Source organism: Manduca sexta, chromosome 19 (genome assembly GCF_014839805.1).
Source record: "Manduca sexta isolate Smith_Timp_Sample1 chromosome 19, JHU_Msex_v1.0, whole genome shotgun sequence".
Lineage (NCBI taxonomy): Eukaryota > Metazoa > Arthropoda > Insecta > Lepidoptera > Sphingidae > Manduca > Manduca sexta.
This window is the reverse complement of record NC_051133.1, coordinates 4,164,147-4,192,105: the sequence shown is the minus strand read 5'-3', so window position 1 is coordinate 4,192,105 and position 27,959 is coordinate 4,164,147.

The window sequence follows — 27,959 nt, the reverse complement described above, 5'->3', positions numbered from 1 at the left end:
GATTGTTATGTCAATTTAATTGTAGGTACAAAATTATTCTCTTATTATTTTTGAAAAATACTTGTAATAAAATTTTACACTATTTAAAAGATCAAGTTATATATGTACATACTTAATATTAATACATTGTTTTTTTACATTCTATCGATATTGATTAATTGATTCAAGATATTATAACATATTCATCCGTATTCTATTAAACACATTGTAACAAACAAAAGGATATTTAATCCAGCGAATCCAGATCATATACGATACAATAACATAAAACATCTGATATTTACTACTCTATAAACTGATGAAGTTTTAACTCCGTATCGGCTCACAAATTGCATTTTATTGGGCATGAACTTTACGACGCGTTATATGTACTTAATGGATATAGTTCTTAAAGAATTCGTCACATTGTTACGGGTTATAAACTTTAAAAGAAGGTGATTTTAAAATTTGTTATAAAATGCAATACAGTCACAATTTTTATTAGTTATATGACATTGTACAAATTGGGATTTTAATACTCAATTCAATATAAAAAAATACACACAAACATGCATTTATCCCGGTATGGAGAGGCGTATCCACTTTGGAACAAATTTGTTCCGTCCCATGATGTGATAGAGGGCGACGCTATCGCCATGCCACGCACAAATTACAGACTGATAGATTAATATATATAAAAAATAGAAAGAATAAATCAAAGTAAAATGTCTCGACAATCGATAAATTTTATAACAAAAACACAACACAATTGCCATTGAACTATGACGAATGCTCCCAAACAATATTCATAATGCAACATATTCAAATAAAGAGTAATCAACTTTTTATCACTAACCGTTCGAGCGCGGCTCGTCTTCACCACACGAAATTACACAGCGCGGATCCATAGTACCCCATTACGTAGAAAATGTGCACTAATGCATCTCATTCTCTATTTATCAAATTATAGACCACTGTCTAGAAGTAATCTCACGAAATGAGATAATAGTGGATGGGTCGTGTCGAACTAGAATGACGTGCGACATTGGAATTACTTAGCATGCAATAATGATCCCCGGTGTTATTAAATGCAGATTGGAATAACAGATAGCACTGTATTGAAGTCTACTTGTAGGCTTGTAGGGCAGTGACGATATTGCTGAAATATTTAGAACACTGACAGTTTTAATTTTAGATATATTGATGTCTTTTTTTATTAGTTTTATAAAAATATAAATGCATTTATATTTCACATTGATCACATTGCTTTTTGTTTGATTGTTATTGGTCGTGTAATTTACACTACATTAGTGTGTATGTCTGATATTTTTGTGAAATTGCTACAACTGTAAGCAAACCTCAATAAATAACTTCTACTAAAAAAAAATGCAGTTAAAAATTAATACTTGATGCTTTACTCTAAAACTTTACAGTATACCTAATACGTAAGAGATAAGCACATTATTATATTAATAATAAAATAAATATAATTCCCATTTAAATAAACAACACTGTAAACCAATTACAACACAGCTTATCATTTAATTTCACACATCTTAATAGCCAACATACAGAACATTTTAGGTCACTTAACCCTCAGAAGTATTCCGATGCAACTATACAACCATTAGCATACAAACACTACTGTATATATACGAGATAAATTGTCCAGATAAGGCTGTGGTGAAAGAACCACAGACTGTGGTAATTATGGGCCCGCGTCTAGGCGAAGAGGAGGCGTAATCGACCTAGCGGGTCGGTCCGACCCGACGCGTTCGTTTGCACGGTTGGATATTGTATACGTATTAAGGTGATAATTGCGGGTGAAAGTAAGGTCTGAGGCGCATACTCTAGTGTATTAAGGTCCTAAGGTAACCTAAACTTTCAGTTATAAACCGAAATTTATATCTTTGATTTACACCAAATATATTATTACGTAGATTGCGGTCTCATAATGGCCAATGTTGAGAAATATTAATTGTTTTAAGGCTGTACCGAAATAAATCATTCAATTTAGAAAATTTTGAATATCATAAAATTTTGAACTCCATATATTCCACCTTACAATAAGGTGCTATTTTTGAGTTTGTAAAAAGAGTATACATTATTATTTTAACATAAAAAGTAATAAATGGGAACAAGATAATTCAATTGAAAAAATAAAATTGCATTTTTTTTCTTATTTTTAAAATTACAATAGTAATTTTTTATTCCTTTATTATTTTAAGATCATCAAACATCTCAAACGGGCGAACAAAAACTTGTAACGGAAACGTATTTTTGTCACAAGTGCGGCGTAATTGAGTGCAGTGTAAACACACGTTGTGACTACAGTTAGCCAAACAGAGAGCAATCAAAATAAAATTATATTTATTCGAAACGATAGTCTCGCTTTCGGTTCCGGCACTAATGGACGCGGCAGGTGGCTTCGCGCCGAAAAACTAGGGTTGGCACGTTCGATAATGAATGGTTCTGTATTTTTATGAGTTTTTTTTTTGTTGTAATATTTTTTTAGATATTTTACGAGACTAGGCCTTTACAGCCACCACTGCAACTTCTGAAAGCCAGAGTTGATAGTGGCACGCATTTTATGACACTGAGCGATGAAGCTCGGCGAGTCTCAGGGAACACTAATTAGTTTCAACCCGCAACGAAATGAATGTGAAAAGAATGCGTCATACAGCAACTTTAACTACTGCGAATCAATAACTGCATTGTACTTTGTTTTTTTTCAATTTTATATCTAGCACGAAATGTAAATGACTGTAATCATAATAATCATTACAAATAAGTTTGAATTACAATAATTTTAATATCGTGTATCTTGACATGGTCATAAGTGCCATGTTCATCTACCTAATATACTTTTTTATGTCACTTGGCATATCACAAGTGACGTATTTTTTTCTTGGCATGTTTGACGAATTTTTTTGTTATTAAACCACTTAAATCAACATCAACTTATCCGTTGGCTAGAAATTAGACCAGCTCCCTGCCAGTATCGGCCAACGTAGTAGCTACGGACCTCATGTTCACCTATGTGGCGTTTTTTTTTATATCAATCGAAATAATGTTAAATCAGTTACACACCCCTAATGTAGGGTATTCACGCGTCGAGGACGGGTGCTGTCCTACGTCGCGTCGACGGTGACACCTGCATGCACCGCACGACTGTTTTAAATACTGAATACATCCGTCGTTATTGGTAGGATTTGGGTTTCCTTTATTGTTGGTTCAATTTCTTACTAATAAATGTTTGCAGGGGTCTTGTTAAAATGGTAGGTGTTTTTGGTCGGTAGTTTTGGATCAAAGTATCCAGTTATGATAACATAACTTAGTCGTCAGAGATGCTATTCTAGTAAATATTGGCATGGAGTAACTAAATATGTTTTTCGTGGTTTATAATATAAATAACCGCAATAAACTATGAAAAATTGTTTTATTTCAATGGTATACGTGATATGAACTGTCAGGGAAAGAAACCCGCCAGAAATATTACATGCAATAATACGGTTTTACTAATAAACTGCATCAGTTATACTGAGTTTTAATTTTTAAGAGAGAACAGTTTCAAATATATAGGTAGAATATACTTATCTATAAATTTATCTTTCTAGACTATTATATAAAGCTAAAGTCTTTGTTGGAACACGCTAATCTCAGGAACTATGAAACTGATTATGATATTTCTTTGCCATAGGAAGCTACATTATTCCTGAATGTTATAGGCAACTTTTTATCATGGGAAAATATTTGTCCCTGAAAAACTTTTTCACGCCGAGGGAGCCGCGAGCAAAAACTAGTATCATAAAAATCAAAATAATTATATTAATACATAATTACATTTTAATTTCTACCTGCATTAATTAATGTAATTTTTTTTTGAGAGACTCGTCTTTCTTTATTCAACCATCGTAGATATCCAATTTATTTTGAGACGTCACCGTTGCACTCTTTCCATTAAAGTACAACGAAAATCCGACCACGGAAGTTCAACTTAAACTGGTATAGTAACAGACACCATAACAATCGATTGAGATCATTATGAACAAAATTACCGTGAAAGTTTGACTTGTTTGTTTAATAAATATGGAATATGAATACATTTTACATATTTAATATTTTTTTCTAATTAATGATGTATTTAAATTGTTAATTCCAGCTGAGAGAATCAATTATGCTAGCCGCGTAAGTTACTGTACTGCCTTGAAATTGTCGTTTACATTCGAATTGGCTCATTTTAGTGTTTTTTAAGACATTAGATGCTGTAAGCTTGTAGTTAAAAGGAAGTAAAATGTTATAGCCCAATATAAAACTATGAAAATATTGCAATGTTACCTATTGATTAATATTTTATGGTTTTAGTAATAAATATATTTAAATCTTGAACGCTTGAAACCGATTGATATAAAATAATAGTAATGTCAGCCCACTATTATATATCGTCCCAGTGCTGGGCATGGGCCTCCTCTATTTTGGAGAGGGATTAGGTTTAAGTCCATCACACTGGCCTACTGCGGATTGGTAGACTTCACATAAACTCAATAGTCATAGAAATTTTCAGGTATGCAGATGTTTTCCTTCACAATTAAAGCAAGCAGTAATTCACAAATAATTGACACATAGCTTTAGAAAAAAATAAAAGTGCGTGGCCTTGGGTTTTGAACCTGCGGACTTCCGTTTCGGCAGTCCATTCCACTCCCAACTATACTATCGCCGCTTTTTTACAACCATTTATTAATTATTTTACTGCCATGACAAAACGTGTATCCGAATACAAAATAACCTTAATAAAGAACGAAAGGAAAACACTAAAGCTATTACACATTTCCATAATAATTTTATTAGGCGCTAACGCACCCCATAGCAATCCTCACTCTATCAAAACTTCGCTAATATTTCGCGGTCAAATAAATCACCATTCCAGACAATATAAGCATTTGAAGGCACAAAATACCTATAAAGCTAAAAGAATCGGCACCTCGTTAGCTCCCTACTTATTTGTTACGAAAAATATGTCCCATTGCTTGGGAGCATTGCGAAGTCCCTAATACCGGGGTAAGTTCCCCTTTGACTCCTGACGATCGAAAATTATGACTCCAGTTTGGGTTGCAACTTGGTGGATTGGGTAGCGTTTTATTATTAAAAATGGTTAGTCATTTATCTTTTAAAAAGTTATAAATAGAGAATAAATTAATAAAAATATGTTATAAAGAATGAATCCTTTCTTTTATAATTTGGATGTAAACGAAGCAAGAATAGCATTGATTGTATCCCAGCCTGCTTATAACAATAATATAGTGTACTTATTCAAAGTTTATTGTATAAAAAACTACACGTCGAATTGATAACCCCCTCCTTTTTTGAAGTCGGTTAAAAATAGGGAAATATATATGTGCTTAATTAGAAGTATGACTGCTCTCGGCACCCTGCAGTATATTATTATGAGGTTCATAATACTTAATAACAACCCGTCATACTAATATACAATGCTTTGTTGTTAGAGGTAAATGCTGTGTTCACCTATTAATAGCACACATATCAGATGCTGTACTTGATTGCTTTTTTTAATATTGATCGATATAATATGTAGTGCTGTTGGTGTACTTCATTTCAAATAAATAAATAAATGCTTGCATTAACTGATTAATCTACCCGCTCCTCTTACATAATGTATCCTTCTCAAAGATTTCACCTCACGCTTGCACTCTTGAGACCGACTGGAAAACGCTAACAAGCCATTCATGCAGTTTTTTTTCATAAACGAGTTAGAGCAAAGAAACCACCCCTAATGACTTATACAATTATTTATAATTGGATACTTATATGTTTATGGAGAGTTCATGCTAATTTTAAATTCATTTGCATTGTAAAGTTTGCATAATATTTTTATTGTGAGCGGAATAGATTAGATAATTTGATAAACCGTTTGAGTTTTAGAGGGTGTTAGAAAAGGGTAGAAGTGATTTGTAACGTCTAAAAATATTTTTAGGTTATAGCAGATTAGTTGATAACTAGTTAATTTGTTTCAATGATTAACACCATAATGTAATAACTCACATTATTTTTAATAATTTCGTATGTTTACTCGAATGTTAGACATTGAAATAAAACTCTTTTCTGGATTCAATCGCAGTTCATAGTCTCTGAAATGTCAGGAGAAAATAATAATATAAAAAGCCACGATAAAATGCGGAGAATAGTTTTATTTCAATACAATTATGTGACAAAGATGCGTATATTCAATGAGTGAAGATCAACTTCACCATCTAAAGCCCTGAGTTTATCAATTTAAGAGTAAAGCCACAGCTAAGTGGCCTATTTTTTTTATTTCTTTGAATGACGAGACGACCTTAACGTTTGCCTGACGGTAAACGATAGCGCCCATAAACAGTAGAAACACCATCCAACAATTTGAATTACAAAATATTGTTTGGTATTCCTCTTCGCTCGCCATCCTGAGACTTGAGATGTTAAGTCTGATTATGTCCAGTAGTTACACTTGCTACAATGTCCTTCAAACCGGAATACAACTTTAACTACACATTGCTAGTAAACGGCAAAAATAGACATTGCGGTGGTACCTAACCAGGCAGACTCTTACATGTGAGAGACTTACCACCAGTAAATAAGTATAGACAAATTAACAAACAAACAGGCCCATGAATAATATTATTCTTCATAAAATGACAAATCTTACGTGAATTTATAAAAGAAATCATGAAAAACCAATACCGAATAAGGTTCATTACGCATTAATGAAGATAGAGTCTAGATTTGTTACTCCTCGTTGTATGATATCCGATATTAATGATTTGGTATAATTCATCTTATGTGAGAATAACGTACCAGTCTGGAGTAACTAACTAATAAATATAGCTATATCTGCCCAATATTGCATTCTTTAGTCACGTCATCAAATAATTTGCTTTGCGTCTACTTTTGTATATAATAATTTATAACGGTTGTACTGTAAAATAATCTTTAATTGTCTGTTAGTTTAGCTTTCTATCAATAGTTTTTTCTTTTTGTTATTTTGTTTGTGTACTTTATTTCTATAAAAAACAACAGGATAAACAAATTTAAATGTAATTTGATTGGTGGTTTCCAAATGTACTAAAACTATTTAAAAAAAAACAATCTGGAGGTATATTCTTACGAATAAAAACAGAATTTTCCAAATCGGTTCATAAAAGACAGTTCAGAGGTTACTAATATTTATAAAAATACACGTCGAATTGGTAACCTCCTTCCTCCTTCAAAAAAAGGTTTTTTGAAATCTGTTCAAATTATCACAGCATCAAGCACGCCATAAACATTGTTTTAAACTAATTCCGGAGAGAAATAATATTTTTTAAACGATTTTCAGTTTATATTTAACGTAGTCGACTTTGGCTGATTTTAAATTCCATAAAAGTAAGCTATAAAGACCATTTCCTTTTAAAAAAATATTTATCGAATTGTTTTTTCTTTTGTATGTTTTTTTTTTTTCATTTATAAAGAACAAAGAATTGTTATGAGCCACGAACTTTGTCAAAGCGACGGGTTTTTCGTAAAATCACCATTCAAATCCGATATTGCATATCGCTTTGTGGAAGTAATGAAAAACTAAATTTTGGAACTGCATTGGATATTGTGACTAAAGTGTCTGAACCAGACTTAAAATGATAATAGATGAGCCAAAGGATAGTTTAACATTAAGGATTTCTTCTTGCCTTTAAATGAATTAGCCTAAGGCTTATTTCGGAATGTCCAAGTAAATATTATCCGTCACTTGATGTATGAAATAGTTATTGTATATAAGTACTCTTTTGAAAACTTTTTATTTTGGATATTTTTTTTTTTGTATTTGGTCGCCTTATTCGATGATTACTGTTTACTAAGACATAGTGAAGCAGTCCCTAAGAATTTAGTTTTCAATTGTCAGACTTTATCTATCAAATCTATATCTATCTAGGTATATATAAAGCTGAAAAGTTTTTGAACACGCTGATTTCAGCAACTACTAAATCGATTTTGATTTTTTTTACTAATAAGAGTCTATATAATTTCTGAGTGCTTTAGAATATGACTGACTGTTAATAGGAAGAGAGTTATAATGATTTGTTCCTAAACTACGTTCATGATTGTTTTTCTTGTACTTATCAAAATTTTTGACACTGCGGCTTAGGGATTTAGAAAAAACGACTCACTTGATAGATGGAGAAAATCCATAAATTATTTATTATATCTTCCATTCAATATAAATCATTTATGATCATCATCATCAGCCACATGAAATTCACTGCCGAACATATATCTCCTCTAAAAAATTCCAGATGGACCTGTCCAAAGCGGACTACATCCAGCATACACCGTTACAATCGATTTGTTTCACCTATTTTAATAAATCTGTTTAACAGTACTAATCCCCAGATCAATTACTCCTATAACAAAGAAAAGCAATTTTTGATCAAAAAATTTTCAACAGGTATAGTCTAAAACATTAAGCAAATTGCATAGCCCAATATATCAACAACCCTTTTGAATCTTAATACTGATTGACGACTCCACCCTCGCACGAAGCTAACTTATATTTCCCTCGAGCCTAAGGCAGATTCATAATCTCCCCTTCGAAACTGCATGACATATGTCCAAAATACATAAGCTGTCTCTATCTAGATAAGAGATTTAGAAAGAGAGATGTAACAGTATGCAAGAGGAGGTGATGCGGTAGCTGGACCAAGTAAACATATTCCCATTTCTCCCTGTACGGTAAAGTCAACCCCAAAGTTCTAGGTTCCCCTAATAAGCCGACGTCTCACCTTAGGGATGAGGGACGTCACTATAAACATAGAGTAGTTCTATGTACAGACAGGTCACTTTACGACCGCCTTAATTATTACCTATAAGTTGTACTTAAAATTTAAAATATTTGTATGCCTAACCATTTTATACTTTTTTTTCTACTGCGGAAATTTACTAATAAATTTAGATATTTAATTAATAAAAGATATAGATAGTAATTAAACTTAAAATATTTTTAATTCCATCAAATAGCTGAAACCGATAAATTAAGCAAAAAATCTAGCTAGCATAAGGCGTTGCAACAGCGGTGACGTAATAATCCATACACATTTTCTCATAATATTTTATGTAATAGTATATTCATTTGCATATCAATCGATACTTCCAATAGATAGCCTTTTAATGATACGCCTAAATCAAATGGTAGCCGATATACAGAGGCAATTGAAAGATGCAATTAACTTTCTTTATAATTATGAAGTCTATCAGTTTGAACCGTGATTACAAGCGGCTTCTGAACACCTGCGTGGTTAGATACCTACCGCTAATCAACAAATACTTTAATGGTCAGTTGATTAGTATTTAAAAAATCATTTTGGTATCGAAAAATAGAATACATCATGGTGGGTCGTGGATTGATTTTCACCTGTCTAGAAGGGAATGCGTATTCAATAAATAACGTTGTTAATAAAATATAATTAAAGATAGATGCTATTTATAATTGTAACAGTATTGTCGTCGTATCTGTCTGTTTGGTGGTCACGATAACCTTTCAAGTTAACCTCCGAGATCTAAGTGGGCACTACGAAGAAGTCAAGCTTTATATCTGATTGATTTTAATTACAAAATAAATTAATGGTTTCACCAACACCTGCGTGTGAATTCCGTCCAGTATTTTCTAGTTAAGCGTGGAAAATTGTGTTAGAAACGATTCATTTTAATTAATAATCTTTCATATATCACTTATGATAATATATCGATGAAAGTAATTAAAGTAACACCTTCACCAATTATTTTAAGTGTCAGACGGTCTCCTTTTGATTCGTCACACCCCTGTTTATATTGTGATTTATAAGTCTCTTTAATTTATGCAAGCCTGGTATTTCAATTTTCTGTAGTTATAAAAAATAAGTGCCTCGGCTGCCTTGGGTCCATAAAGGTACCCATAATAGTGATATTTTATACTTCGGATAGGCATCAGCTATAAGTATTCTAAGAGATGCATGTGTGTACTATTTTCTTAATTCTTGAGATTTTGTGCAAATAATGAACGTCAAGTAAGTACTAGGTTGGCAACAATCCAATAATTTTATTAATCTAACTGATTATTCAGATTACTAAGAAATCGTCATATAATTTTTAATTAGAAATAATAAATTTTTTCAATTCAATACATTCATACCGACCAATTATCACTAAATATAAGCTGTGTAGGTATTGACAAAACCGCAATTCCCTTCTACGTAACTAATCTCTGTAAGGGGAAAGGTGAGGTCACGTGATTAATGTATAAGGGGGTTGCCGTGACGCGGACGATAAACGCGCAGCTCTGATCATCAACAAGTTGCAAATTAATATTGCGCTAGTAACGAGCCCGTGCTGTGTATACGACACCAACATACTTAGGGGAAATGTAATGTACGATACGTTACGAGTATGAGAAATAAGAAAACTTTATGATCTTTGTGGGTATATTTGAACTTGTTGATACAAATTGGAAGGAGGTAATTGTAAATAAACAGCACCTTGTTAAGTACTGCCCAGTTATATATTCATATCCAAATATGTGAATGAGTGAGGTGAGTATTTTGTATATGTTTTGCGTATTTTTATTTTCGATAGAATTGTGGCTTGTCTTTTCAAATAAGATATGTGATGAAAAATATCTGAGCTCTTTAAATGATATTGCCTATGTACCATTGGAAATAGTAAAAACGGTAGTGGGTGTGGAAAGGAGTGCCAATACGAATATCCGCAGATTTAAATCCTAATGGCTCATACCTCTGATTTTTCTAAAAAATATGTGTGTATTTTTTGTGTGTCATCACTTGTTTTAACGGTAAAAGAAGACATCTTGAGAAAACCTACATACCGGAGATGTTCTCTATAGGAGTTTTGAGGGAGTGTGAAGTCTACCAATCCGCACTAGGCCAGCGTGGTGGTCTAAGGCCTAATCCCTCATAGTAGTAGAGGAGGCCTGTGTCCAGTAGTGGGCCAGTATATAATACACGGCTGATATTATTATATTTATTATGATAGGACGAATGAAGTTGAACATCAAGCGAGCGATTCGTTCATCTCGTAAATCAGAAAAAATAAACCTTTCAATTGAAACCATTGGATTGTAAATACGCAACTAAAACACATCTATTTAATTCACCTGATTAAACTTCAAGAAAGCTAAACGGAGCTAAACAATCAGAGTTGCAACATCGTAAAAACGGATGTCCAAGTAAACAGGGAGGCTAGGTCTAGATCGCAGAAATAACGAGCATTGGAGGAAACACGGATTTCTCAGTTAACGATCTACTGGATAGTGTGCCTTGTTTTTAGATATTGTGTTACTGTTCACGATCTGTATGGTGTTTATTTTCTTTGGTTATTGAATTTCGAAAACAAAATTCGAGCAATGGTGTCATATACAAATATTCGTTTCGAGTTTAGGTGTTTTGGGAAAGAAAGTTATATTTCCTGATATATAAGAAAGATGAATCTAACTACCACAAGTACTATCCGGTGCTGTACCTTATTGCCTTTTTTGTATTGTATGATGTAATATGTAGTGCTGTTGGTGTACCTTATTACAAACAAATAACTAACTACTCAAAGCCTATAAGAGTTAGCAACTGCACCCAGAACTCTGAATAACCTAGTATTGTATAACACTGCAGTGTGTGCATTGTCCTGAGATATCACATGGAGGGCATATTATAGGCTCCTGGCAACAGTATTATTAACAGCTACAAAAACCAGGGCAAATTCTCTGAAAGTATGACCTTGAAATGATAGATGATACATACAGGGCGACAATATCTACCCAGACAGGGTCTTTCATATAGCCATACTAAGTTGTTTACATAAATTAATATGCAAATGAATACCCACATTAACTATTTGTGTTCAAATATCAAACAACACAAAACAAATTTACATAGTAGACGAAAACAAACAAATGGAACTGTTTCGCTCCCATTAAAAACAAACGAGGTAATGGCTCGTACTGGAACATTAGAAGTTGTAAAAAATAATCCGAATAGTTTAAAGAGTGTTCCTTCATCACGACATCCTGTAACATAAAACATTCTCTACATAATGAAAGGTAATTTATGCAGACAGAAAGGTATCTGTCTTCGAGTTTAAACTAGGAATAGACCACACAGACATTCGTTTGGGGGCCCTTTGCGATAAGGAAATGCTATTTCCTACAATGTAATGCCTTTAAGGATAAATATTTAATCTTTTTTAATTCTGGCGCTCTTATTTATCATTATATAATAGTGGGAAAGAAAACACTAAATGCAATTTAATATTTATAACGTCTACTACACCTTTTTGCACTTTGTTGTTATTTGTGTGAAAGGCAAAAAATAATTATTTGCAATTTTATCCTCTTGTTAGAAAACCTTTATGAATAAGTTTTTGATGACCTGTATTAGCAAAACCTTATTCTGAATTTCAATAAATCCATCCTTGAATTTTGTATCTTTATCATCACCAAAATATTTTTTCTAACTTCCGAATTGTATCTTCAGCAATAGTTTCACCATTTGCAAATGAGAAGTCACTTTAACTCCACTCTTACTTACTAGTCTTCATCATCAACAAGAGCTCCAGCATTCGCAAAGCACCTGTAATCTTCATTTATCTACAGCAGGAGTTCCACCATCCGCACATCAGAAGTCACCTGTCATTTACGTTCAACGTAAAGTGGTTCCGCGGAGTAATGCATGCATATTTGCATTTCATTAAGGCACCTCCGCTAGTTTGCCGCCTTGTTTATAGCGTTATAGATATGAACAGGGTCTCGTTTACTCGCTACATTATTTATTACAAAGCACTTGCATCAAAGCGACTGCTTTGAGAATTTTGTTTCACGAGTCGAGAAATGTTGATAATTTAAATTATTTATGTTATTGGAGACATGACTCATGAATGATTGTTAAAAATAATTTGAATATCAGTAATGAAACTAGGAGAACGAAAATAGTATGAAATCTAAGAAAAAAATATACTCTCAAATATGCAATGATTTCGTGTTCGATAAATGTGTGTCATTTTAAATAACGAATGGCGAAATTCTATAATATTACTGGCAAGTTAAGCTTAATTTAAGGCGTGCAGTAAAAAATATTTCATAGCAAAAAGGCGCCGCCTGCGGAGGCCGACATCGATCATGCGGCTTCCAAAATGAATAACGAATAAATGCAATTAATTCGCGTAATATCTTAATTAATATATTCGAATTCTTCTCCACAGGAGCATAAAATGAGTATTTAAAATTAAACCTTTTATTATGATCAGTAGGCTGGTTAAAAATGACTATTAATTGTGATGCCTTCTGAAGGCGAGTTGAAATCATTTAACAATGTCATAGTGATAATGTTACGTTATGAATCTTCAAAGATATTGGTGGAACTTTTAGGTGTTCGGTGATTGTAGTGGTTTGTCGCTATAAGCTTTATATAAATTTTCTTTGATAATTTTTAAATGCATCAGAAAAACGAACCATAGAATAAATAAATTATATAATTTGAAAGTGTAATTAACATCCGACTTAGTGTAATCTTCTGTATCATGCCAACAAAAAAAGCGCAGCCTTCCTAAAGAAACATTAAGAACTTACTTAAAATACCTGTCATGAGGGGTACACAGCAAAAGTACTTTAACCCAAATTACAACTCCTTATCGATAAGCACCGTCGGTATTGAACATACCATTCCAAATGATCTCCTAAGAATTCCCACTCCAGATATAAAGATATTGGATTTAGATATGAATTTATCGAAAAATGCCGCGGCTGTGTCAAAGCGCCACTCGGGCGGTATCAAAAAATTATATCACAACTTTATCGACTATATAAAGCTGGGTGCGCGTTTTCAATGTAGTACGGTATACTCACGCCTTTATTCTTGGGTGTAGACAGTAACTATAGGCATAACCTATGATTTTGACATCTATATTTTATTCTTCGACATTAACGCATATTTTAATTTAATTTTGAAAAGCGAGAAATTCTCTTATTTAAACCTAGACTTTTCGGAGATCATTTAATCAACATAGATTATATAAAATAGTTCATATTAAATAGCCTGGGGTTTTTATTTTCCAAACATGCTCCAAGAACACTTGACTTGAATTGTAACTTTGACTGTGGATAAACAACACTTCAGTCTCCCCCGTGATCACGAAGGCTGCAAAGTCTTCGAAACGTCGAAAAATACTGACATATTAAAACCGCGATAAAATCCGAAAAATATTTTAATTTTAAAGATAATACAATTAATTCATGAAAACGACACGACTACTAAAATGGAAAACAATAAACCTGAGATTAAAGCTAATCGGAGCTACATTTCCATTCGCTTTCAAACAAAAAAACGTAACACAATAATAGATATTGACAGCAACAAGCCCACGTGTCGTACCCAATAGTGGAGCAAACAAACACGGCTGCAGTATCGACGCGAGCTAACGTTATTTCACGGTTGTATGTCACGCATGCATATTTCATTGTAGTCAACAGTAGGATCCCGTCGTGGGAAATCAGCCGTGCTGTGGGGTTCGGATAGGTGATGTAATTATACTTTGTTTGATGTGCTTTATCCTGGCAGGATGATGTATTGAAGTAATTGATTTAACAGGAAATTTTAGTGTTGTCAGTGTGACTAATTTTATCGATGATACATCTTGCCGATATGCCGTGTAATGTAATGATGTACAATATTATTATAAGATATATATTCTTGATTCTTAGTTTGGAAACTGTTACCATTAGGTTTCTTTTTTTTATTTTTCCTGTTCGGTTTATTCGAGGCTTGTTGCCAGGGTCAGATTTGCTACCTTTTCTTACTTTACTTGGTATTTAGCGAGCCCTAAAGTTCTTTTATACCTTTCGAATGACTAGCATCCAGTTAAGTTCTCAAATACTCTGACGACAAGGCGTTATAATATTTTTACATTATTTGTATTCATGGACTGTGGTCATTACTTACCATCAAACCAGCTCGTTCACCTTTCTACCACCAAAAACAAATATTAAATTAATAGCTTCAAGAATGAAATTAATATATTAACAAACTCTAAAATGTGTAGTACACACACTGACGCCTTTTATCCCCGAAGAGGTAGGCAGAGGCGCAACTGGTGCACCTAATTTCTGCCGTGTATATTCTCTCGCATGACATGATATACGCAATAGGGGGGCGGATACTGAGTAGAAAACCCAATATCACTTGGCCCGACCCGGGGATCGAACCCAAGACCTCAATACTGCAGTCGTACCGTAATACAACTACGCCACTGACGCAAATACCTACTGATTATACAATTCCTTTCTCTTTTCACTTGTTGCTATACTAACTGTTACTGATAGATCCCACCGACATGATTTACGATCTCATCCCTTTATACATTAGTACTAAGCACAACATAATCGCGAAGTCATTAGTCAATTACCTATCATAGATTAGGACATCGATCCGAGAAGATTAATGATTATCTACTGGAGAACGGGTTTGTTTAATACTTTATCATTGTAAGATTCCTGGTAAGTAAATTTAGTTTGTGTGGTAACGACTTTGGAATTTTACAAGTAGTTTTCAAATATGATTGAATTTTATTCTGTGATAAAAGTAATCGGGTTATGATTTTTATGTGAATGTTAGACAACAAAATGAAATCCTTTTTCTGATTTTATCACGGCTACGTATATTATAAATTTCTTCCGACGTTTCGAAGATTGCAGCCTTTGGTCTCGAGGCGGATTGAGGTGTCGGCCGTCCCAAAAATCAAAGTTACAATATCTACGTGCATTTAACAATTATACAAAATTTTGTAATAAGTTTGAAGAACTACTAAGCCAATTCTGTCAACAGAGTATTATTTGTTTCATCTTAACACGGATAAAAAAGTCCGACATTCCAGGCGAAAGATTCTAGAAATCATAAATCTCTAACTAGAGAAACAACTACAAAATATATTTAATGCTCAAAGTGACACAGTACGAGAAAATACAGCCCAATAAGCATTGAGGGATACTTACAGAGAGAAATGTAATAAAATTATCTTTCATATGAATCAAGAGGAGCGGAAGCCGTTCGAAGCTGAAACTTTCCTTCATATTACTTTATTTGGTTACGTATGTGTGGGATTCGTGAGACTTCATACTCTTTAGTAAATAATGAATTCTATTTTTGGCAGGCATTATTCAAGATGGTATTTCGCACTTGAGGTTTTTTTGTATGTTTGTCTGTATTTTGGAATAGGAATTGTCTGCTGTATTTACGTTTGTTGAAAGAAGTTTAAACATAATGTAATGTTTGTGGTATATTTTCTTCAGTTTTGTTGCCTACGCCATGTTTATGGTTATGGTCTATGTATACTCTATGTTTATATAATCTGTTAGAATTTAAAACATTGTTGTACGTTAATAAAACGGTTGACTTGCCGCCAAACAGGGGTGTGGAATCATTAATGATTTCTTATGTTACGCGAATGTTAGACATTGAAATAAAGCTATTTTGCGGATTTTATCACGGTTTTTATATTATTATTTCCTCCCAACGTTATAAAGACTAAGAATATATAATATTATATAATTGTAAAATAAAGGCGCCGATAGCCTAGTTGGTTGTGGAGCGGACTGCTGAGACGAATGTCCGCAGGTTCAAATCCCAAGGGCACACACCTCTGACTTTTCTGAAATGATGTGTGCATTCCTTGTGAATTATCGCTTGCTTTAACGGAAAACATCGTGAGGAAACCTGCACACCTGAGAAGTTTTCTATAGGAATTTCGAAGGTGTGTGAAGTCCACCAATCCGCATTAGGCCAGCGTGGTGGACTATGGCATAATCCCCCCTCTCTGTAGTAGAGGAGGCCCGTGCCCAACAGTGGGACAGTATATTATACAGGGTTGATATTAATACACGTGACTAACAACACTGACAAAAACACATTAACTGAAATGTAAATCTACTCCCAGTCCTATACTGTAATTTGTTATTGTCTGTAGTCTTATAATAATTATAAGTTATTATTTATTACTTAAGTAGCTTACGTGTTTATATTGCTGTCAATGTAAGTGAATCTATAAAGTAAATAACACACTTATCTCTAAGTAAAAAAATGCCTTTAATATATTACCTGTGTAAGTAAAATTTCAAACCCTCATAATCTAGTTCCTGAAATAACAATCTAACTGTAAGAAAACAAGGCTTTGTGTTTCCTGTATAATTCAGTTATTGTTTTATAATATGCACAATACTCATTTGTGTTGCAAATTACCTCAAAAGCACTCACGTTAACGGCTTCCAGCATCGAACTGAACACCTGACGTTTCTCAGAGGGTTCAGCTATTCACTTTTGATTTGTTTTATTTATGCAAATTTATTAAAAACACTTCATTGGTACAATGATGCAATTTAACTGAACTCTCTAGAAAATAATTATAGTTTTTTGGACCTACTTTTTTCCGTGTGTATTCTGACCAATGATGTGATAGGCGGCGAGCCTATCGCCATATCGGGCATAATAACCACTAACGTCAAAAAAAATCCCGGTTAAAAAGTAGCATATATTAGCTTTCTACTAGTGAAAAAAAATATTTTCAAAATCGGTTTAGAACTTCTAGAGATTAGTCCCTAAAAACCCGCAAACTTTTAATTTATACAAGGTCATTTTGTATATAAATAATTGACATAGATTTATATAAAAACATAATAACAAACCAATTTCAACGAAATGTAATTAACGATGCAATAAGATTATGTGGGATTATAAAGAATTCATATAAATAATATTTAATCGTACCGTTAGATATCGCTTTTAATTTCGTTCTGATAAATTCTTTTACAATTATTTTCTTTAATGGTATAACTTGAGGCCAAAGTTAAGCCTTAGTCAGCCTAAAGAATCCCTAATTACACCAACTAAATAAGACTCAGTGGCATAGTCGTAGTCCGCGGCACACTGCCACGCTGATTTGGGTTCGAATCTTTGTCAAGCAGTAATATTATTTTTTAAAATATTCGCCATCTGGAATTTGTATCCGATATGACAATAGGCACCTAGTATCCCATCGCATTATGGGACGGAATAAACATGGCAAAAATTATAGATACACTAGTTAGTATATAGTTAGTATACACTAGTTAGTAGTAGTAGAGTACTAGTTTCGTGTCTGCCTATCCTAAATAAAAGGCATGTATAATACCAAAGTAAAAAACAATAACTATGGTCACAAATGTTTTAACAAAAAGTCAGGTTGTTGAACAAGTGGCTCACAATATGAACGACATAAGCGAACAATGCGCGATAATTACAACCACAATGTACTGTCATAGAGATTCGCGTAGGAACAATCGTCGGCCATGAATCCTAATGCTTAGAAGTGAAACTTCTGAACGGCGGTACAAGTGTTGCGCTTCGGCGGGGTATTTTTTATATTGTGTTTTAGTTTGGCTGTAGGGAACTACTTATTAATTATATCATGGAGGTTTTATATTTATAAAGTAAATAGTCTTTTTATTTGGTAAACTTTTGTCCACTACCTTCTCTGTGTACACCTATCATCTTTAGTCTCTGCACCACTTAAAAGTTGACTTACGTATTACCTATTTCATGGAGGTTGTATATTTATAAATATAAGTCTTTTTTGTTAATGTTTTGTCCACTACCCTCTCTCGTTTTGTACACCTACCTTCTTTAGTTTCTGCACTACCTATAAGTTGACTGGTAGAAAATGCCTTCACCATTAAGTCCACCTTTATACTTTGTATATAAAATATGATAAATAAATGAATAATTTATATAAGTAAGATATTTTTTATTGTTAATTCCGCTTGACAATGAATATATTTACAATGTTTTATAGCCATTGCCAAAAAATATCTAATTCCTAATCTAAGTTTTTTTTATTTTAAATCGAACTTAATATAATTATATTTACTAGCGTATATAATAAGTATCAAATCTTTCATGTAACGTACAAAAATGAGAAAGTATTTATCATTAAAATTAAATTACAAACCGCCTAAGCTTACAATTTAGGGTATCGGTAGGGACCGGTGAATTTGTACCACCGGCCTATGTAACTTGATCCGGCATACATATGGTATTTATTCCATTCCACCCAGAGCAAGGGCTGGCATTAAATTTATGACATATTCCCAAAACGCTACCAAGTTCAATGTTGACATTTATATTAATACGATACAGGATGTTCCATTGTCAGAAATGGCAGAAAAAGGTCAGTCAATTAGTGTTCTGACATGGCCAGATATTGTCTCGAAATGTCATTTATTAAGAAGGAAAAACTTTTCCTTGTCATCAGTTAGATTAAAGACGTTTTTATCTGCTGTAAACAATGTGGGACGGAATCGATGTCCTTTTTCATTAGTACGAATAATAAAGTAATTATGGTGAGTATTTGTGCGGTTGGGCACGTGCTTGTGACACTGATGTCTATTGTAATCAAAAAATGATTTTGTCCTTTTGTATTAAATGTTGTATTTCATTAACAGTGCTCTGGGTGGGAAAATAATGTTATAATAAATTGTATATTCGTTTTTTATACTACGAGCAACATAATCTTATTCATTGTACAATTTTCGTGAAAATATCAAGTATAGGAAGCTAAGAAACCATAATGATTTTTTCCAATATATAAAAAAGTGCCACGTAGATTTTTTAATTATTTTATGCAAATTGCCCTTTATAAATTAAAAAAAATGTACATTAAAATAGAACAATACAATCAAAATTTAAAACACAACTACAAAAAAACAATTTAATTCATTATCTCGGTACATAATATAGCACAATTGTCTTATTTCACCTCCATTAGACAATAATCGAAAAATACATCTACATCAATTAAACGTAACAATAACTACAAATTACAACCATACCCCAATGTTAATACGGTCAAACAAAGACATTGACAATTCTGACAAATGTACGTTTGGCGTGACGTTTAAAACCATCCTGTATATGGTCAACCGTTCCCTAGCGCGTAGGTTAATCATTTTATTCAACAATATACTGTTACACGGAATTATTATTGACACACCAAATGTCGAGGGACGTGGCCAAATTGAATGCGTGATTGGAAAATCAATACGAGATGATACGATGTCGCTCGCGTGTTTACCGTTAAGTGGCACTCGTAAGTTTCTGGTTGAATTTAAAATATTTAAAACCTCTAACTAGTTCTATTCTGTCAATATTTTTATACTTAATGTTAGGTTTTTGCTTGTAGGTTACCGCAAGGTCTGTCCCGAAACAGTACTACTAGTGATGCCTCATTTAGACTTGACGAATATTTCGCCGAATAACTTTGCAAATATTGAATTAAAAGTATATTTTATCGCGATTTTATACTATTATTTTCTCCACGAAATATTTTAAATCCGAAAAATATATTTCAATGTCTAACATTCGCGTAAACGTAAGAAATCATTAACTATGATATGAGACTGAATTATGAGTAATGAATACATCCGAATCAACTACATACTCGTTTTTGGGACTATTCGTCGGTATGCGACCAATTTAGTCAATGGTTAGGAATTTAAACAACAAATCATTTTATTTGTTCCTTATTATACCACATTGTGTATTAAGTCTTACAGAGTCCTATAAATATCTTATAATATATTATAAAACGTATAAAAATATTTTACGAGAACAATTTTGATCCTAAACTCCTTGGACACGTTGAATTATAAAACGGTGATACTACCGGAATAATAAAGGTGTCATGTAACCCAAAGTGCTTATGCAAAATCTCGAGCACTCGAGATAAAATTCCGAATCTTGTTTTTGCCACCAAAATATCACGTTATGATGTTATCTTAATCGATGACTGGTTTTTTTCTTTGCAATGTTAAAAGTACAGGATTTTTGTGTATCATAAAAATTAAGATTGTGAGTTTGAAATAAACTGGTGGCAACTACACGGATGATTAACTGTGAGATTTCAAACAGCTAGCTCAGTATTAGATGGGTCTATGTTATATCTTTTACCCAAATTGAATTACATATTTATGTCACATGATTCCTTACCTTCTTTTTAGCAGGAATTTTCTATAATCTCGAAAGAACAAAGAGGGACGCATCAATTATTATCTTTTTTAAGTTTTACCGTTATGAAAATTTAAAATCTCATTATTACTACATAAATAAAAATATACATAGGACTTGCGAGCCAACGACATGGTACTTAAAATATTTACGTATTGATAAATATTTATGTATTGCTTGAAACAAAGTGAAAATGGTCATTTTCAATTTTTTTTACACGGGCTCACGAAAGTGACCCCACTCTAACTGACCACGGCCCACGTAAGTGTGTTGCGTTCCGGAATCAGCCTATGTCTATCCGGTTCTAACAGACCAGCATAATTGTGTCGACTGCTGAGGGGTAATCATCTCTCGTCAGTCGACATTCTATTGGACCCACTCCACTTACCATCAGGTGCAGAGGGGTCACTTTGCTTTTCCCTTTTAAAAGAACGTAATCTGCTGTTCGTCTACAAAAATCATACTTATTAATTTCTCATGTGAAGTCTAAGAGTCGGGTAGGAATTGTTTGATTTATATTTCAATACCTCGCTTTAGTTGCGGTTGCTGATCCGGTGTGATCATGCGGTTTACGGACGTTTAGCGCGGTCGTAGTGTGATTGAGTTACATGTTCGACAGGTTCCAATTAGCAAACCTCAGATATTTTGTTTGACCGAATCACACACACATAATCACGCATTTATCCCCGAAGGGTTCTGCAGAGGCGCAACCATGGCACCCACTTTTCGCCAAGTATGTTCCGTCCCATGATGTGATAGGACGCTAGCCTATGGCGATATCGGGCACAAATTCCAGCCTCCGGGCTGATAATGAGCAGAAAAACCTAAATATCACTTTGCCTGACCCGCGAATTCGAAGTCAGACCCTCAGAGCGCTGTCGTACCAATGCAGTACAACCACGCCATCAAGGCAGTCTAACCATATCAAATACTTTTATATTTCAAAAAATCATATAATCAACCTGTACAGAACTCAGACGTCCACCCACGAGGCGACAGATGACCTTACAAAAGTTGCCGGAGGTCGCTGGATGCCGACAGCTTACAATAGGTCGAACTGGAAATCTTTGGTGGAGACTCATGTTCAGCAGTGGACATCCTGCGGGTGATGATGATGATGAAAGAACTCAGAATAAGGCTATGCTCTGATTGCTAAACTATTTATTACTTAGGGTCAATTTTGTCTATTAAATAAATTATAACGTTAACGTCATATAGCAGCGTCATATTAGCATTATTACAAAAGGAAGAATTTACTTGCTAGCGTAAATGAAAATAAACCTTATAAATGCAGAATTAAATAAAAAATCTGTATTATCGCTTGAATGTCAAAGCCTTTTGATGTTCAGTTCAAAGATAATATGTACTGACATTACGTGTTAGGCCGATCGCATTTTACATATCTTTTCGTGCGAAATTAAATCGTCTGAACACATACTACAGTCAAAATATGCAATCTTAGTACCTAGTCATGTGATTACGTGCATATAGTCGGTCGACTGACAGAATCCTACTTTGTTATTATTACACACATTTGTACGGAAAATCACTATAAATATCGAAGATTTTTTGACTTAATATTTATGTTTTTCATTAATGTCGGGTTTAAAATTAAGATACTAATTTTAACGCACTTACGAGAAATACTTATAGACATATTTGTACGAAAAAGCACTATAAATATCGTCATTTTTTTGTCTTAATAAATTTATATTATGTGTTTCATTCATACTGGATTTAAAATTAAGAAACTGTTTTGAATGCACTTATGAAAAACAAGTTCATTGCGCGCGTTAAATTCGTACGATAAAATCATAAGCGAACGTTTAAAAGGCGTATACAAAGTGCAAACGGCCTTAAGTCATATTCGGAACAGAAAATGAAGTAATACATTCAATAGAATTTCATTATATCATTTTATGACGCTACTCTAGCAAAGTCGTCAAAGGACTTAAAAATAGCTTCGATGTTGCAGTTTACTCGCACTTTGAACACTAAATGTAGGAGTAGGAGAAAATTTCCTTCTGAGAATTATACACCTTCTACGCTAAATTATACAGATGAAATTCTATCAACCATAATATAAAGAAATGTTCGAAGATAAACAACACGGACTTTGAATATTATTAATTTATGAAAATAGAGATATTTTTTTTCAATTTGATTTGTACTGGCGACAACTTAGATACCAACAATTACTATTTTAACCAAAATTAGGTTAAGCGTGTATTATATTTAAATTCCTAAGCTAGTTTAGACGTTTCATTTCCCAAGTAATTAAGCAATTTTAACTTCCATATTCTAGGTAGGTAGACTATTGTTAAGCCCTTTTTATCCTCCAAACTTTCCCGTTCTGCATCTAACGAACCAGTCATTATCAACTATCCCTTGGATATCAAAGGATTACCATCAGAACACTTCCGTAAAATCCCTTATCAGTAAATTCGATCGCTTCGCATCGGCAGAGCGAAATGAATTTCAAAGTGTTCCCGGTTAACTCGAGTACCATTCTTCATTAACCCGATTTTATCAGCGATTTTTAAAAATCTCATGCCGACCTTACAATTTGACGTGACGATTAACATTCGCCCGATAAATCTTCGGCCTGCATTCGATTCTCAGAATACAATTATATTGAAATAATTACTGTGAAATCGCTGAATGTTTGTACTTAATCTTTAATATTTTGCAATATTTCATACCCGAGTTCTTTATTTAATTCTTCTTTAACTTATATTGTTTTTACTACACTCTTCAATTGTTTTGTAGTAGAATTCAAAATACATTTGCGTACACCGGCGTGAGAGAAAATTTAAAGCGCTTTAAATATTTCTCCCGCCTTTAAGTTAATCTTTAAGTCTTAATTCCAATCGTGCTTAATTGAATTTAAACAGGCCCGGGGTATTTTAAAATCTTATCGTTGGACAGTTTTATAACAACTAATAGCCGATAAATTTGGATTCGGTGCGTCCCGGCGTCGTTACGAAGTAAACATTTACCTAATGTATAATAATAATACTGAAGCGGCGATAGCCTAGTTGGGTGTGGAACGGACTGCTGAGACGAATGTCTGCAGGTTCAAATCCCAAAGGCACATAGACTTTTAAAAAAATATTTGTGTATTTTTTGTGAATTATCGCTTGCTTTAACGGTGCAGGAAAACCATCATAAGGAAACCTGCATACCTGAGAAGTTCTCCACAGGAATTTTGAGGGTATGTGAAGTTTACTAATCCACACTAGATCATCGTGATAGACTAAGGCCTAATCCTTCTTGTAAGTAGTAGAGGTGGCCCGTGCCCAGCAGTGGAACAGTATATATAATACAGGGCTGATTTTGTGCTAGCTACCTATTTAAACTATTTTATTGATCACTGCGTATGAATATAACGTTTATGTATGATTCTCCTCCCTTGATACTTCAAACCTGGTTTAGGACAGGCATAAATAACTAGCCTAGAATTATCGTAAAAAAAGCCATATATTTTATATTAGGACGAGAATCGATCAACGTATACCCTCCTTAAAAGGTCCCTCGGCAAACCTTACAATTTATATAAGGTAATTTTTATGACGATAAACTACAAGGACTGAAATAAAACTGCTTTACGAATTTTTCAAATATTAGCGTAAACAAGGAATCATTATCCAAGTAGGACACGTAGATGGCTTTTATACGAACGGAGCCGCGTGCAATATCCAGCTTTAAAATAAACCGAACAATACCATCGGATATCTATTCAATCTGATTCACACTACGCAGTAGACCTTGCATTTTATTGTTTCAAATCCACTCGAAGCTATCGCGAGCTGGTTATACGATAGGCCTAAGATTGTAGCGTTTAGTTTTTGTTTTATCTCGACGCCGATCCTTGGGTAGCTTGTATTTTAACACACTCGGTAGTAAAATTGATATCAGTGAGGCAAACTTAACAATTTGTATGTTATTTTATTTTATACTAGCTTTTGCCCGCGGCTCCGCCCGCGTTATAAAGTTTTTCGGGCTAAAGTTTTCCGTTATAAAAGTCACGCTATATATTTTCCCGGGAGCCTATGTTCTTCCCAGGGTCTCAAACTGTCTCCATACCAAATTTTATCCTAATAGGTTGGGTAGTTTTTGAGTTTAACACGTTCGGGCAGACCGATGCAGCGGGGGACTTTGTTTTATGATATATTTTTGTAGAACTTTTTAAGAGGAACAATCCCGTCATACATTATTGTTGCATAACTTTAACCGTTTACGCAGCGCACGCAACAGAAGCTCTCAAAACTAATAAATTGTCCCTGTTTTTGCATCATGTTTCATTTCTGCTCCGCTCCTATTGGTCATAGCGTGACGATATATTACCTATAGCACTCCAGGAACAAAGGGCTATCCAACACAAAAATATTTTTTCAGTTCGAACCGGTAGTTCCTGAGATTAGCGATTACTGCTCCGATCCTATTGGGCATAGCGTGATGATATATATAGCCTATAGCATTCCAGGAACAATGGGCTATCCAACACAAAAAGAATTATTCAGTTCAAACTCCTAGTTTCTGAGATTAGCCATTACTGCTCTGCTCCTATTGGTCATAGCGTGATGATATATAGCCTATAGCACTTCACGAACAAAGGGCTATCCAACACAAAAATGATTATTCAGTTTAAACTCCTAGTTTCTGAAATAAGCCATTACTGCTCTGCTCCTATTGGTCATAGCGTGATGATATATAGCCTATAGCACTTCACGAACAAAGGGCTATCCAATACAAAATGATTTTTTTAGTTCGAACCGGTAGTTCCTGAGATTAGCCATTACTGCTTTGCTCCTATTGGGTATAGCGTGATGATATATAGTCTATAGCACTCCACGCACAAAAGGCTATCCAACGCAAAAATAATTTTTCAGTTTGGACCAGTAGTTCCTGAGAATAGCCATTACTGCTCCGCTCCTATTGGGTATAGCGTGATGATATATAGCCTATAGCACTCCACGAACAAAGGGCTATCCAACGCAAAAAGAATTTTTCAGTTTGGACCAGTAGTTCCTGAGATTAGCCATTACTGCTCCGCTCCTATTGGGTATAGCGTGATGATATATAGCCTATAGCACTCCACGAACAAAGGGCTATCCAACGCAAAAAGAATTTTTCATTTCGGACCGATAGTTCCTGAGATTAGGCATTACTGCTCCGCTCCTATTGGGTATAGCGTGATGATATATAGCCTATAGCACTCCACGAACAAAGGGCTATCCAACGCAAAAAGAAATTTTCAGTTCGGACCGGTAGTTCCTGAGATTAGCGCGTTCAAACAAACAAACAAACAAACAAACAAACAAACAAACAAACTCTTCAGCTTTATATAATAGTATAGATGTGCACTGCAATGTTACACTACTACACCTGATGGTAAGTGGAGTGGGGTCCAATAGCATGTCGACTGACGAGAGATGATTAGTCCTCGCCAGTCAATACAATTATGCCGGTCTATTGCAGCCGGATATACATAGGCTGATTCTGGAATGTGACACACTTCCGTGGACCACTATGGTGGGTTTTAATTCCTTGTGTACGGCAGTCGCTATCCGGGCGGAAACAAGATATATCCTATACCACCAGCAAGTTTTGATTTTTGGGTAAGTTTTAAAATGTCAGAATTACATGACCTATATCCAGCTAACCATATATTAGTCCTCGCCAGTCGATACAATTATGCCGGTCTGTTGCAGCCGGATATACATAGGCTGATTCTGGAACGTGACACACTTACGTGGACCACTATGGCGGGTTTTAATTCCTTGTGTACGGCAGTCGCTATCCGGGCATATATTAAATATATCCTACCTCCAGCAAATATGATTTAACCTGATACAATTTTAATATATTGTTATTGTAGTTGTCCAACCGCCCTTTTCATTAAACGATCTCAATTGCTTTTTCGGTCTATCTCAAAAATGGACCAATCAGAACATTTTTTTTTGACATGGTTATAAATGACTTATTTGGATTGGTTCATTCCTCGGAATTGGATTGAAGATTGGAATTGTTTATCGAAAGCAACTGTAAAAGGACTAGTATCTCGCTAATAGTGAGTGCCACAACTGATCATAATATACCTAATACTGGAAATTACAAAGTACTGCGAATAGAACTACCTAAATCGGAACATTAAGTATTGTCGAATATGGCATGAATATAGGCATATTATTCCACTAAAGTTTCACGTAGAAACATGGTATGAAAATCCATTCAGAGTACAGTTAGTTTATATTCAAAAAGAACATGCCTTTGTTGAACACATTGCACTACAGAAGTTAAGCCGCGGGCGAAAGCTAGCAACTTAATAAATGGCAGTCTAATTGCGGAAGTCGACAACTGTATTTGCTCGAGTAAATTCAAAAGCCTTTGCAGGCTTATTGAACCTCTTTATTGTGCTATATTAGAATAAAGTCCTTGTATTCTTTTTTGATAAAGTATCATAAAAATATATATTTGTAGATCAAAGACTTCTTTATTATCTGTAATTTAAAAATAAATTACAAGCTTCCAACACTCCTGGATAATCTAGGTTTCAATTGTAGAAAGAAGCCAGAAAAAAATGGACTGTTTTATAATATGTATGGATATATCGTTTTAGCAGTACTAACGGAGATCATTACGTAAAAGAAAAAACCTTAGTTTTATTCGAAACCTTACCATCACTGGTAGCAAAATTTATCACTCAAGGAAATGCTATTTCAAACACTTAATACACATTAAAATATCCTATATTCATAGTTGCTTTATACAGAAATAGTAACTTATAAAGACAAAATTTGATCAGAAACTGCAATACCAACCATTAAGTTCATTCAGGTCAAATATCTTTTTTTTATCGGTTCTCGGCAATGCACTTGATGTTAAGCG